The 11,243-nt window shown below is 46.6% G+C and overlaps 1 pseudogene; it reads right to left on the bottom strand.

The window, feature by feature from the left end:
* Nucleotides 1-5: 5 nt before the first annotated feature.
* LOC132072393 (ras association domain-containing protein 6-like) lies at nt 6-10,930 on the bottom strand (annotated as a pseudogene).
* Between the last annotated feature and the right edge of the window lie 313 nt (nt 10,931-11,243).

The following is an 11,243-nucleotide window of genomic DNA, read 5'->3' as shown; positions in this document are numbered from 1 at the left end:
TCCATACAATTTCGAGGCCACATGTTCTGCACATCCCTTTCCTCCCTCACAAGCATTTGTTACCTGCCTGAGACAAAGCAGCTGAGGTAAGGCACAGACACCAGGTGAAGACAACCAGGTAGTGCAGGAGGACAAGGAGCTGTGCAGAGATTTATTTTATTTACGTCTCTGTAACGAGCTCTAAGATGGAGCACAGCTCAGCCAGGAAGGACCTGGCAGGGGCTGCAGTGCCCTGCGTGGGGCTGGGCTGGAGCCAAACCACATCCTTGGGGAGGCTGTGGGCCCTGTCCTCCCTGGCTGTGACACACAGCCTCTCACTGAGCACCTCCATTCCCTGTCAAACACAACACTCAGGAAGGAACACAATCACCAATTCCAACTGCAGAAACCACTGAGGTGCCTTTCAGGACCCCACAGTGTTCAGTCAGTCCTTACTTTGCAGTGCACGAGGTATTTCAGCAATAAATTCCCTGTCATTGCTAAGAGCTGAGCAGCTCCTAAGTGGGAGGGTTTCCAGTTATGTTTTTCTAACAGCAGCTCAAAGCTAAAGTAGTTTCTGCATCCACCACCCTGAAGCCCATGGATTTCAGGCATCTTGCATGGATGTTTTATAACTTAACTGGAAATCCTACCTGCAGTCTTAAATACATAAATATCTTCTGCCACTTGGCTCTACTGAAAAGCTTTCTGCTGATATAACACAACATTTCTTTAACAGAGGGATAACCATATTCCTAGTTTGCACATTTTCTACCAGCACATTGGTTATTTTTCTACGCCAGCCTCTTGGTGCCAGGTCCCACATCAGCAGGATTTAAAGCCTTGGGCTTTTCAGGGGAGTTTTTGCCCAAGTTCCAAGTCAGAGCCAGCATCTGCAGTTTGGGCAATGTGCATCTCTGTGGGTGCTCGCAGCCCGCAGCCCAGCGCTGCAGGGGTTAATGGTGAGGGGACACTTCTCCCACGGGGCACTGTCACTGCTCAGTCCCAGCCCAGAAGGCAGCAGGACTGTCCTTCAGCAGCCCAGGCGTTCCCGGGGCATTCCCAGTGCTCTCCAGGGCCGTCCCATCACACCATGGTTTCTGTTTTCTGAATGCTCTGACTGCGCAGGTGCTGCTGGATCAGCCTCTTCTCTCGTGTGTACCTGAGAGGGAGAAGGCATTGAAATAACCTCTGCAAACCTTCAGCACAAATTCCAACCAGCTGCTCACACGTGGGTCCATTCCCAACCTTTGTGGCCATGGCCCACTTTTCCAATGCAGGCAAGTCTGGTATTTTCTAAATGTTTCCTGACACTTGGATTCAAGGTGATTATCAGCCCATCATGCAGTAACAGATCTGTGGCTGCTGCAGCCTCTTAGTGCTCCTGGACTCAGGAGAGGCTCACAAATATGGCAGCTCCTCTGGCTTGCACCTGTGGGACAATCCCCCTTTTTGCCAGGGGCATTTCCATCACTCACCTCAAGTTTTAAGGGGACATCAGGCACTGATGTGGCTGAAATGGTACAGAACCAAAATGGTGCCACGTGTGGTGCTGCATTTGCCCTTTCCAAGGGAACAGCAGCAAGTACCGACCAAGCCAGTCAAAGACCCAGAAAGCAAACAGCAAACAAAATAAAGAGAAGTTACCCTGAGGGTCCAAATTTTCTGAGGCCTCCAGTCTGTGTGTAGTCAGTGTTAATTATGGAATCTTTAAGAGCAGCAGGATAGGGGAAAGATTACAAACCCTCCCAATGCCTCCAGCCTTCCAATCACAGTGTTCCACCTGCACTCTGCTACATCCATATGTTCTCCTCATGAGCCAATTGTACAGATTGCCCTGGACTCTGTGACACCTCATTTTGTGTCTGCTTACCTTGTAGTTTTCTGTTGAATCTCCAGCTCCTCCTCTTCATTTATTCTGTGCAGAATGGATTCCAAGAAGGGAAGATGGAATGAAATGTACTGAGCCACCTACCAAGGAGAAGACAAGAAAGGCACTACTGACTGTGGTCACTGAGGAAAACTCCATGAGCTTTGAGAAGTGAGGATATACATACATCACTGCTGATCTCCTCCACGTCCCCATCCATGAGAAAGGATTTACCAACTTTTCAGAGGGCCCCTGCAGCAGCCTGTGCAGCAAGGGAACATCTCTACTCCTCAGCTGCTTCCTTTCTAGAATGTATAAGCAGTGTCACAAAACACAGAACCAACCACAGGGGCTCCATCTACCACCTGCAGACATGAGCCTTTTTTCCTGACAAGGATCCCATACTGACTCGAGTGCAATGACCAGATACCTAACAGGTCCCTAATGTTGTGCTATTTAAAATACCTTCTCCCCCAGTTCCCTCCTATTCTCCCAGGTGTTCCCTTTATTAAAGATCAAATCTCCCTTTTCCTGGAAAAGTAAACTGCTATGGAAGTAACCTTTTTCCACTGACCAGTGAGTACTTTGAACTCAGCATAAGCAATGCAAAGCTGTCAGCTGAAATACACAAAATTATTCAGCTTTTCCTCTCCAGAGGAGACATCTCTGAAGGGTCCCTGAGAAGGCAAGATGTCACAGCACACACACAGTGCACAAGCAAGGACAGAGGCCTGGCACAAGTCCTATTACTCCAAGGGACACATTCCACACAGACACAGAATGATCAGAGCTGAAGTGCTCAGGCAGCAGTGGCTGGTTTACCTCCAGATGCATGGATAACCTAAAGTGCAAATTCATGGGGGCTGTTTTCTAGCTGTGAAAAAAAAAAAATTCCATTCAGACTTACAGATATTCCCAGCACTTCCCTCTCAGCACACTTTCCCTGTGTGTGTCAGCTCAGAGATTTGGATCCTGTCTGTACAAGAGTTAAAGACAGTGGATCTGGATGAGGCAGAAAGCTGTGCTGCCATGTTCACTGTCCCTGTGCCAGCCCTCACCCTTGTGTTCCCACAGTAACACACTGCAAACCCAGATCTGTCCTGCCTGCTTTCCTTGCAGCATCCTTAACTGCTTCCTAGAGCTTATTCTCCCCTCACACGTAGATCTGCTGTTTGTGCTGCCATCAAGGTAAACCTCTGTGACCTACCCTCGTGCCTGACAGCCACATTCTGAAAACAGCACAGCTTTTGAACACTTGCTTTGCAATGTATTCCCTACAACTCTAGTCCCTGCTCTGGAATTCCCTTCCTTGTTACTCCTAGAAGTTGTTTTCCTTCTGAGACACTCACAAGTCTTACTAACCACACAAAGTAATTCTGCAATAGTGAAGTCTCCAGATAAGTTAAATGGGAAGCTTAAGACCATTAAAGTACAAATTAAATACTAAACAGCTATGGAAAATCAAGATATTTGAGAAATATGCAGCAGCAAGGGCAAAGCTACTTCTGACCACATACGACATTGTTGGTGGGAGATGGTTCCAAGTAACTTAAAAAAAAAAAGAAAGTAGTTTCAGACAGCATAGCACTGGCCTCGAGCAGTACTTGTAGCTGTAACCTTCCAATCTTTCCACACTCCTGGCTCAGAGAAAGCCCGTCCCAGACAGGCGCTGGCATAATCGCCGCTGTTTCAGGCGAGGCGCAGTTCCCGAGGCTGTCCGCGGGAGGGCAGCACCACAGGGTTACAATTGTCCGTCTGGGTTTTTACACTCCGCTCCATGCACTGTCCTCACCCAGCCATCCCACACCTTTCCCGCAGTGCTGGGGGAGTGCACATGGGAATGAGCGCTTCCAGAACGCGGCCACGCTTCCTCCTCCCGGCAGACTTACCTTAAACTTCCGAAGCAACTGCTCTGTCACTTGTCTGCTCCTCATCTGGCTGTGGATCCTTATTTTGGTTTCTGACCCAAAAGCCGGAGTGAAAACTGATGTCTGGGAACAGGAACAGCCACACCACGGCCTGGGCCTGCGGCACACCTCACTGGGCAGGGCTCCCTGTCCCTCAGGTGACAAAGCCAAGCCTAACATTTCCTACCTCGTGGTCGTAGAAGCGGCCATTGATAGAGAACCTGTGAGTTTCCACTTCTGTCCTGGTGCTGGTGGGGAGCTCGGTCCTCCTGCGCGCGGCCGCGGCATCGCTGCTGCTGCGGGGCACGGTGGCACAGTCGAGCTCCTGCTCCCTCTGGACCTGAGAGCGCGACTTTCATAGCACGGATAACCTGGGCAGAAGAGAACCACGCGTCCTGTGCAGCTGCCAGCACCCCCAGAGGAGGGAGGCTCTCAGGGAAGGGCTTCATTTACTGTTTACTGTTTATTATTTTTGGGGGGGTGGAGCAGGAAAGGAACGAGGCAGAGGCATACGATGAAGAATAGGCTGCTTGCAGGGGTTGCAGTTTGCTGATTTGCTCCCTTGGGAATGATTTCTTGGATGAAAGCACAGCTCATTGCCACTGGCTGTTCACCAAGTCACCTGCAGAGCCCTAAGCAGCCCTAGGTGAGTGTTTCCCCAGCTTGCAGGGCATGTGACACACAGCAAAGAGACTTCCCTTGGCTGGCAGGGAAGGGCTGATGTGTGTGAGAGGCCTTTTGCACTGTCACAGAACACAGAATTTTTGGTTAACCTGAGAGCACTGACACTGACTTTTCTCGAGGTCTGGCTGCTCCTCAGTAGATTTCAGTGCCTCCCCACTGATGTCATGGAGGTCATCAAAGTCTCCCCAGTGAGTCATTCCCCTGAAAGACAAACAGAGTTACCATTGACTGCTCCTCAGTAGCTCAGTGGCTGCATTTATCCTGTGCCCAGGGGTCATGTCATACATTCCTATCCCTGCTCAACATACAGACTTCAGCATGGTCATTTTAGTTCAAGTCATAACACAATCATATTAAAATACTGTATGACCAGGGGTCCCAAATGTAACACATCCAATGTAAAACCTGTTGAACACCAACCAGGACACAAGTTAAACAACTGGCAGTAATTCCTGATCTGTTTTATGCAATATCCTGGATTAATCACACTCAGACTACCAGGCAGGCACACAAAACATACATGTTGTTGTTTAATAGTTACAGGACACAGGTCTGTTACACAGGTTGCACTTGTGCTGTCCGAACCAGCTGTGTAGGAGAGCAGGAAGTTCCATCCAGCCTTTCAGATGTCAATATTTCCATAAATCATTGCCTAAACTCTTCAGCATAAGGTCTTCATCCAGTTACTGCTCTGACTGAGAATAAACCAATTTGTAGTGCAATATTAAAAATAAATTTCATATGTATATGTATATATAAGTATATATGTATTCCCAAGAATACTCAGCTACCCCCAATTTACATGCCAAACAAGATCTTGGTTGTATTGCACACATTTACCAAGTTCCTTTAAGATCAGACAGCCAAGCTGCTCTGCATACCTTAAAGCATGTCAGGGCAGCCTCACATTTCTGGGATCATGAGTGAATGTTTACTTTAGCATACAGATTTCCACCAGCCAGAAGATTTTTAAGAACTGCCCTGCAGGCCACATGCACCCCACACCAGCAGACCTGATCAAGGTAAACTGAGAGCCATATTTGCCTAAAACTCAGGTTCTTTCCTAGTTACTCCTGTCAAAATTCATCCCTGAATTTCAGCAGCCAGAGAGGGGGAAGAAGACTTTACTGGAACTCTGCAGCTGCAAAGGTTGCAGAATTAAATCCCCAGTTCAGTTCCAACATGCCTCACATGCAACCGAAGACAATAAGTAATTAGAAAAATAAACTCTGAAATACTCAATTTATCAGGGAGTCATTCAGGGTGAACATTGGCTCTGCCTCTGTATTACAAGATTCAGAATCAGCTCATCAAATTTACCAACCAAGGCTGGGGAAACAGTGTTCAAAACAAAGGAAAAGTACACTGAGTACCTGTATCAGCTGAGCAGAACACATTCGGATATAAAATGCCATTGGCAGATGCTGGAACAGCTGGTCTCTGAGTGTTTTAAGAAGTTTTTACACCAAATTTTGCACAGACAAAGCCAGTATCCATTCCCTGACTTGAACTTCACCTGAGCAGCAATGGTTGCAGACCTCACATACCTGTAAGCTGGGACAGACAATCCTTCAGCACTTACCCACCAGATTCTGGCTTCATGCTCCAGTGTGCACCAACATGAGGCCTCTCAGGGGCTACCAGTATCAGGTGCACATGGAAACACAGGGGGATTGTTTGGTCTTTTCCTATACATTTATATACATCAATTTCCCAGTCCTTGTATAGAAATTGTCAGTTCTCATGAAAAAGAGCAGCCTCCTTCCAGCTCCTCAGGCTGAGGGCTAAACAAAGGTGCTATAAACACACACCTTCCAGCCCAGCAGAGGCTGTTCAAAGGCTCTGCTGTCCAGCAACCACCACAGCCTTTGGGGAATCTGGGATATCCAGGGCAGCCAGCCACAGCCATTGAAGCCACAGCATGAGCTATCTTGCATACCAGCCTCCCTAGGGAAGTCCATCCATTACCTTTTACTGGGGGAAAAGCCCAAATTCTCTGTTGATTTCAGGGTTACAAAAGAGAGTATCTGCTTCTCATCCTGAATCTTTAATCTGATAGGATGCCGTACGCCCCAGAACATCGACAGGATTCCTTCAATGAAGGGGATGCTTCCTTCCTGCTGGAGAAAAACAGGGAAATAGTCAGTGCTGCATAATAATGGAGTAAAAATAATCAACTAATAATAATCTGCCTCTCCTCAAAGTAACAGGACTACAATGAAATCTCTGAGGCTGACACAGCCCTGGAACAGATTACATGGAGGATGTGTAACCTCAGTTTTGAGGAATTTCCAAAACAGCCAAAGCTGCAGGCTGACCTGATCAGTTCAGTAAACCAGTTCTGGTTTATTACATTAGATGGAACCTGTCGTGCAATAACAACACCACAGCGAGTGGAGCTGAGTCCAGTGCTGGGAGGAGAAGAGAGCACTAATTTGTGATGTCCAGATTAGTGGAGTTTCTCACCCCTAAATCCTTACCTGATTATATGTCAGTTGCAGATTCTCTTGATCTGAATAGTAAGAGTTATAATTCTTCAGAAGAGAATTGAGCTACTCTCTAGAATAAAGATCACAATGAAAAAAAATTTTAACATCACTGTAAAATGCAGGTGGTATGTGACAGAGTAACACCCCATAACTGTGCTACCCACTGCACCCCTGTATAGGTTTATTAATGATCCATACATCATTTTCTGAGAGAAAAGTTTTGCCAGGTTACTGAGTTGCTCATAAATTACTTCTTTAAAGACCCAGAGGAAATTAATTAGTCAGCCTTACATGACATTAATAATGCTGCCCCAGCATAGCTTGTATTTTGCACCTCTGTAGCAGCCATGAGGAGGATGCAAACAGAGCAACATCCCCATGCACCAATGCTCCCCTGCCAAGAACAAGGAGCCATGGAGACAAAGCCAGCTGCAGCTCAGGCTATGGAGGGCTGAGCAATGACAGAATTATTGAAATGCATTTAGAGGCCATGAGAATGAAACACTTTTCCCCACACCATTTAAAGACGGCTCAGCCTGTAATTCAAGCAAGCATTTCCCAGCAGCAGAGGCAGTTAACCATGGGGAACAACTGCATGGAAGTGTACAAATCCTTCCTTGTGGACTAAGGATTACGATGGTTTCATGTCCTGCCTCGCAGCGAGGTGTGAGGACACTGAGTTTGTTTCCAAATACTGCCTGTTATTTCCATGTTTGTGGGAGCTGTTGGAACAGCAGACCCACAAATGGAACACACAGCACCTGCAAACTCTGCAGCACATGTTCCTTAGAGAGCTGCTGGAGCTGTTCACAACTCATGCACCATCAGAAACACTATTACAATTCCTCCACCAGTTTAAAATAAAGAAGTGCCTCAGAGAACTGACAACCCAGCATGGGTACAGGCCCCAGGAATGTGGCTTTCCCCTGGGCCCAGGTGTGCACACACCAGAGAGGAACCAGGGACAGCCAGGGGGGGCAGGTAACACGTCCAGGCTGTGCTTGGGGCAGAGGGCCAAGCAGAGATGAACGTGGAGAGCTTTCCCTGGCATTCCTATCTCTCCCTCTCCACTTAATAAACAGGACAGTGTCCTGTTGCTTCAGACAGCCTTTTCCCATGGTGAGAAGGGAAAAGATCAACTGGGCTTTTACCTAGCAGGTAACATGAGGACAGGGGCTGCAGCACTAAACTCAGAGTTCATTGCATTCCCTGCTAATTCTGTGGATGTAAATGATTTACTTTACATTACTGCAGTTCCACACACAAAAATATTTTTAACTAGCTTTATCAACTGGATTCTAAACAAGGATTTTCAATATTTACTTCTACTTAGTTTGTTCTTAAATCCTCAGAATACTGGTGGCAAAAGTCCTTCTTTGCACTGGGTTGAGATAGCTCATTCCAGGTTCTTTGTGTCTCTGTGAGGGACCACATTCAGGTCATCCCACCAAAAGGGAATACAAGAAGGTTTAGATATGAATCAGAAGCAAGCCCAGCTCTGATCACAGAACTGGCTACAGACAAGCAAGATGAAGCACACCTTGGCCTCGTACACAGGCAAGCTCCAGATGCAGCTCAGGATTACCAGGCAAGTAGGAGATAGATCTGCAGTTCTGTCTGACAGATGTTATGACAGACCTGCTGATCCTGCTCCAGAGGTGCTTCAAACTCAAGTCTCTGCACTTCACAGCATTTGGCAATCATTTATTGACAGCTGTTATCTCACAGGTTTTTTCCAAGTAGGAAGTTGAGAAGGTGAGCTCCTTGAAGATGGATTAGAAATACTTAAGGACTTGGGGCACACTCTGAGGCTCACCTATTACTCTTAGTCCACGTTGACTGCAAAGGCAAATAAAATCATAGACTAACAGCAGTTACTGGTCTGGTAAGGGTCATCTCTGAAAGAGGTTCTGTTTCTCAGAGCAAGCCCTCAAGATTTTCACAGAGTTTCTCGCCTTGTCTAGAAAAACTTGCCATTACCTTCCTCAGAAGTTTGCATAAGTAGTTCTTTCAGGTTTCAGCCTTGCATTAGTGCAACCAAGAGTGACAAACCACACAAACAATTAGAAAAGCCCTGAGGGAGAGATTATCAGCAGCTCACTCTGACTTGTTTGTCCTTGTGTAGTAGAAACATAAGAGAAAAAAACCCATTTTCCTTCATTTTGCCCCAGAAGGGAATATGTGCACCAGCCCAGTTCCAGGAGTGGCCTAACTGTAACACATCTTCCTGCTGCCCTAACCTAGAGACAGATGCCATCTCTGCTGAGTTTGGTGTCTGGAAAATCAGATGCTGTTGTGACAACGGCCAAACACAGCCATTAACAGAAACCAAAGTCAAGTAACTGGCAGAACAACTCAAAAGCCCAAAAACATAACATGCACTGCAGATTCACCACTTTATCCAGTAGCAAAAGCAGAATACAATGGAGCTGCAAGGTCAAGTGCCCCAGTGGTGAACCACAACAGAGCCCAGACTGCTCTCTGGAAACACCAGCCCAGGATAGCTCACCTGTGCTCTCTCCTGCCCAAGCCCTACACATGATCCCTGAATATTTATGGCAGTTTTGCTGGAGAGGCTGCAGTTCAGCCAGCCAAATCATCCCACAAGCTTTGGTCAGCTTGCCCCATCAGCAAGATTGCAGCATAGAACTGGAAGATAAGCAGTGTAACAGCAGATTCAAGGCAGAGATGAGGGATGACAGACTGGAAATTGCATTGGAAGCAAGCCTGAGTGCATATGGAATGTCAGTGGTTCTTGAAACACTTATTTCCCTTCATGCAAGGTGAAGACAGTTTTAACCATAGTCATGCAGAAAGGTCTCAACTAGGAGGCACATTTTACCACAGGAACAGGCAAGCGCATAGAGGAATAAAGCCCCAGAGACTCTGGTACACCTGGTACATTTCCAAAGGCTTCTGCATGCCAAGTTCACACACATGAATTACCTCTGGCACAAAAGCACTGTGTCCCAAATTAACAGCAGCATAAAGGGAACAACTCTTGAAGAGAAAGAGAGTGATGCATCTGCTGCCTGTGTGCTCTGGGCAAAGCCCTGACAGCCTTCCTTGAAAAGGGAGAAACTAGCATTGCCCAGGCCACACAGGAAAACATCAGGAGTCAGGAACAAATTTCTCCTCCAGTGCAATAAATTCCATTGCAGACCCATCCCTGGCTGCATCCACAGGTAGTTTCTTTCCCATGGGAGGACAAAGAGCCATGGAAAGAGAAGAGAGAAGAGAGAAGAGAGAAGAGAGAAGAGAGAAGAGAGAAGAGAGAAGAGAGAAGAGAGAAGAGAGAAGAGAGAAGCTCCTTCCAGCTTCTGCACTCTTGTCACCAGGGGAAAAACAATTCCCTAAGAAAGGGGATGGAGCTAAAGGCCAGGTGGCTCAGAGTTTGGGGCAGCAGTAGGAAAAACTCCTCCCAGGGAGACTGAACTGTGGAAAAGCACCCCACCAATGAATTTAGACTGCAATTCTGAGCTTTTTCTACAAGTAGGTGAAAGAGACACTTCCTCTGACCACAGCAGAGAGCTAGCAGCCTAAAAGTCTTTCTGCACAGATTCCCTGCCATCCAGGGCTGCCAAACCCCAAGCTGCAGACAAGCTGAGCTCAACTCTGGAACTTAGGGTCAATTCCAACAGATGTCCAAGGCAAGAAGGTCTTCTTCCCTAACTTTTAATTTTATTTCAGAATCCTCTAGAGAGGCTATTCTCCTTAAGGAACAAATCACACAGACCCTAAGGCTTAATGCTCTGATCTTTTGATTCCATGTGAAGGCCAGCTCTTCTCTGTAGACAGCTTAAACTAAGTGGTAGAGATTGCTGTGGCTGCAGACTCAGCTGTCTACAGGATCCCCTGTCAAGGAATACATGTGGAATCACTTGAAAGAAATCAGCAAACTCATTAAATATTCAGGGTTTTAATAATTTACCTGGTTATGAACTTCTCTTCATTGATGAAAAGAAAACCAGATGTTGTGCCTTCATAGTCCCTTTCTTCATTTACTCAGAAGAGATGAATCTAAGCAAAAGGTGAAAAAAAAGTAAATACATCCATTACTGCTACTACAAAAGATGGAATAGTAATCAAGCACAAAGCTTTAGCTGGCTAAGTGACCCAGGCTGGGACAGTCAAGCTGAGAGCTCACTACACCATATTTTGACTACTTCACACTTAGCCTTAATAACCAAGTATTTCCCACTCCTCAAAAAAAAACCCATAAGCCATTCCCATCAAGTGTATAACAGTAGCTTAAATCCCAAGCACTACATCTACCAGGACTTTCTCAAGCAGTTTTAAGACTTGTTCAACTCC

The sequence above is a fragment of the Ammospiza nelsoni genome, chromosome 4, assembly GCF_027579445.1.
Source record: "Ammospiza nelsoni isolate bAmmNel1 chromosome 4, bAmmNel1.pri, whole genome shotgun sequence".
Taxonomy (NCBI): domain Eukaryota; kingdom Metazoa; phylum Chordata; class Aves; order Passeriformes; family Passerellidae; genus Ammospiza; species Ammospiza nelsoni.
The sequence above is the reverse complement of the archived record's forward strand: the minus strand, read 5'-3'. Positions and strand labels throughout refer to the sequence as shown.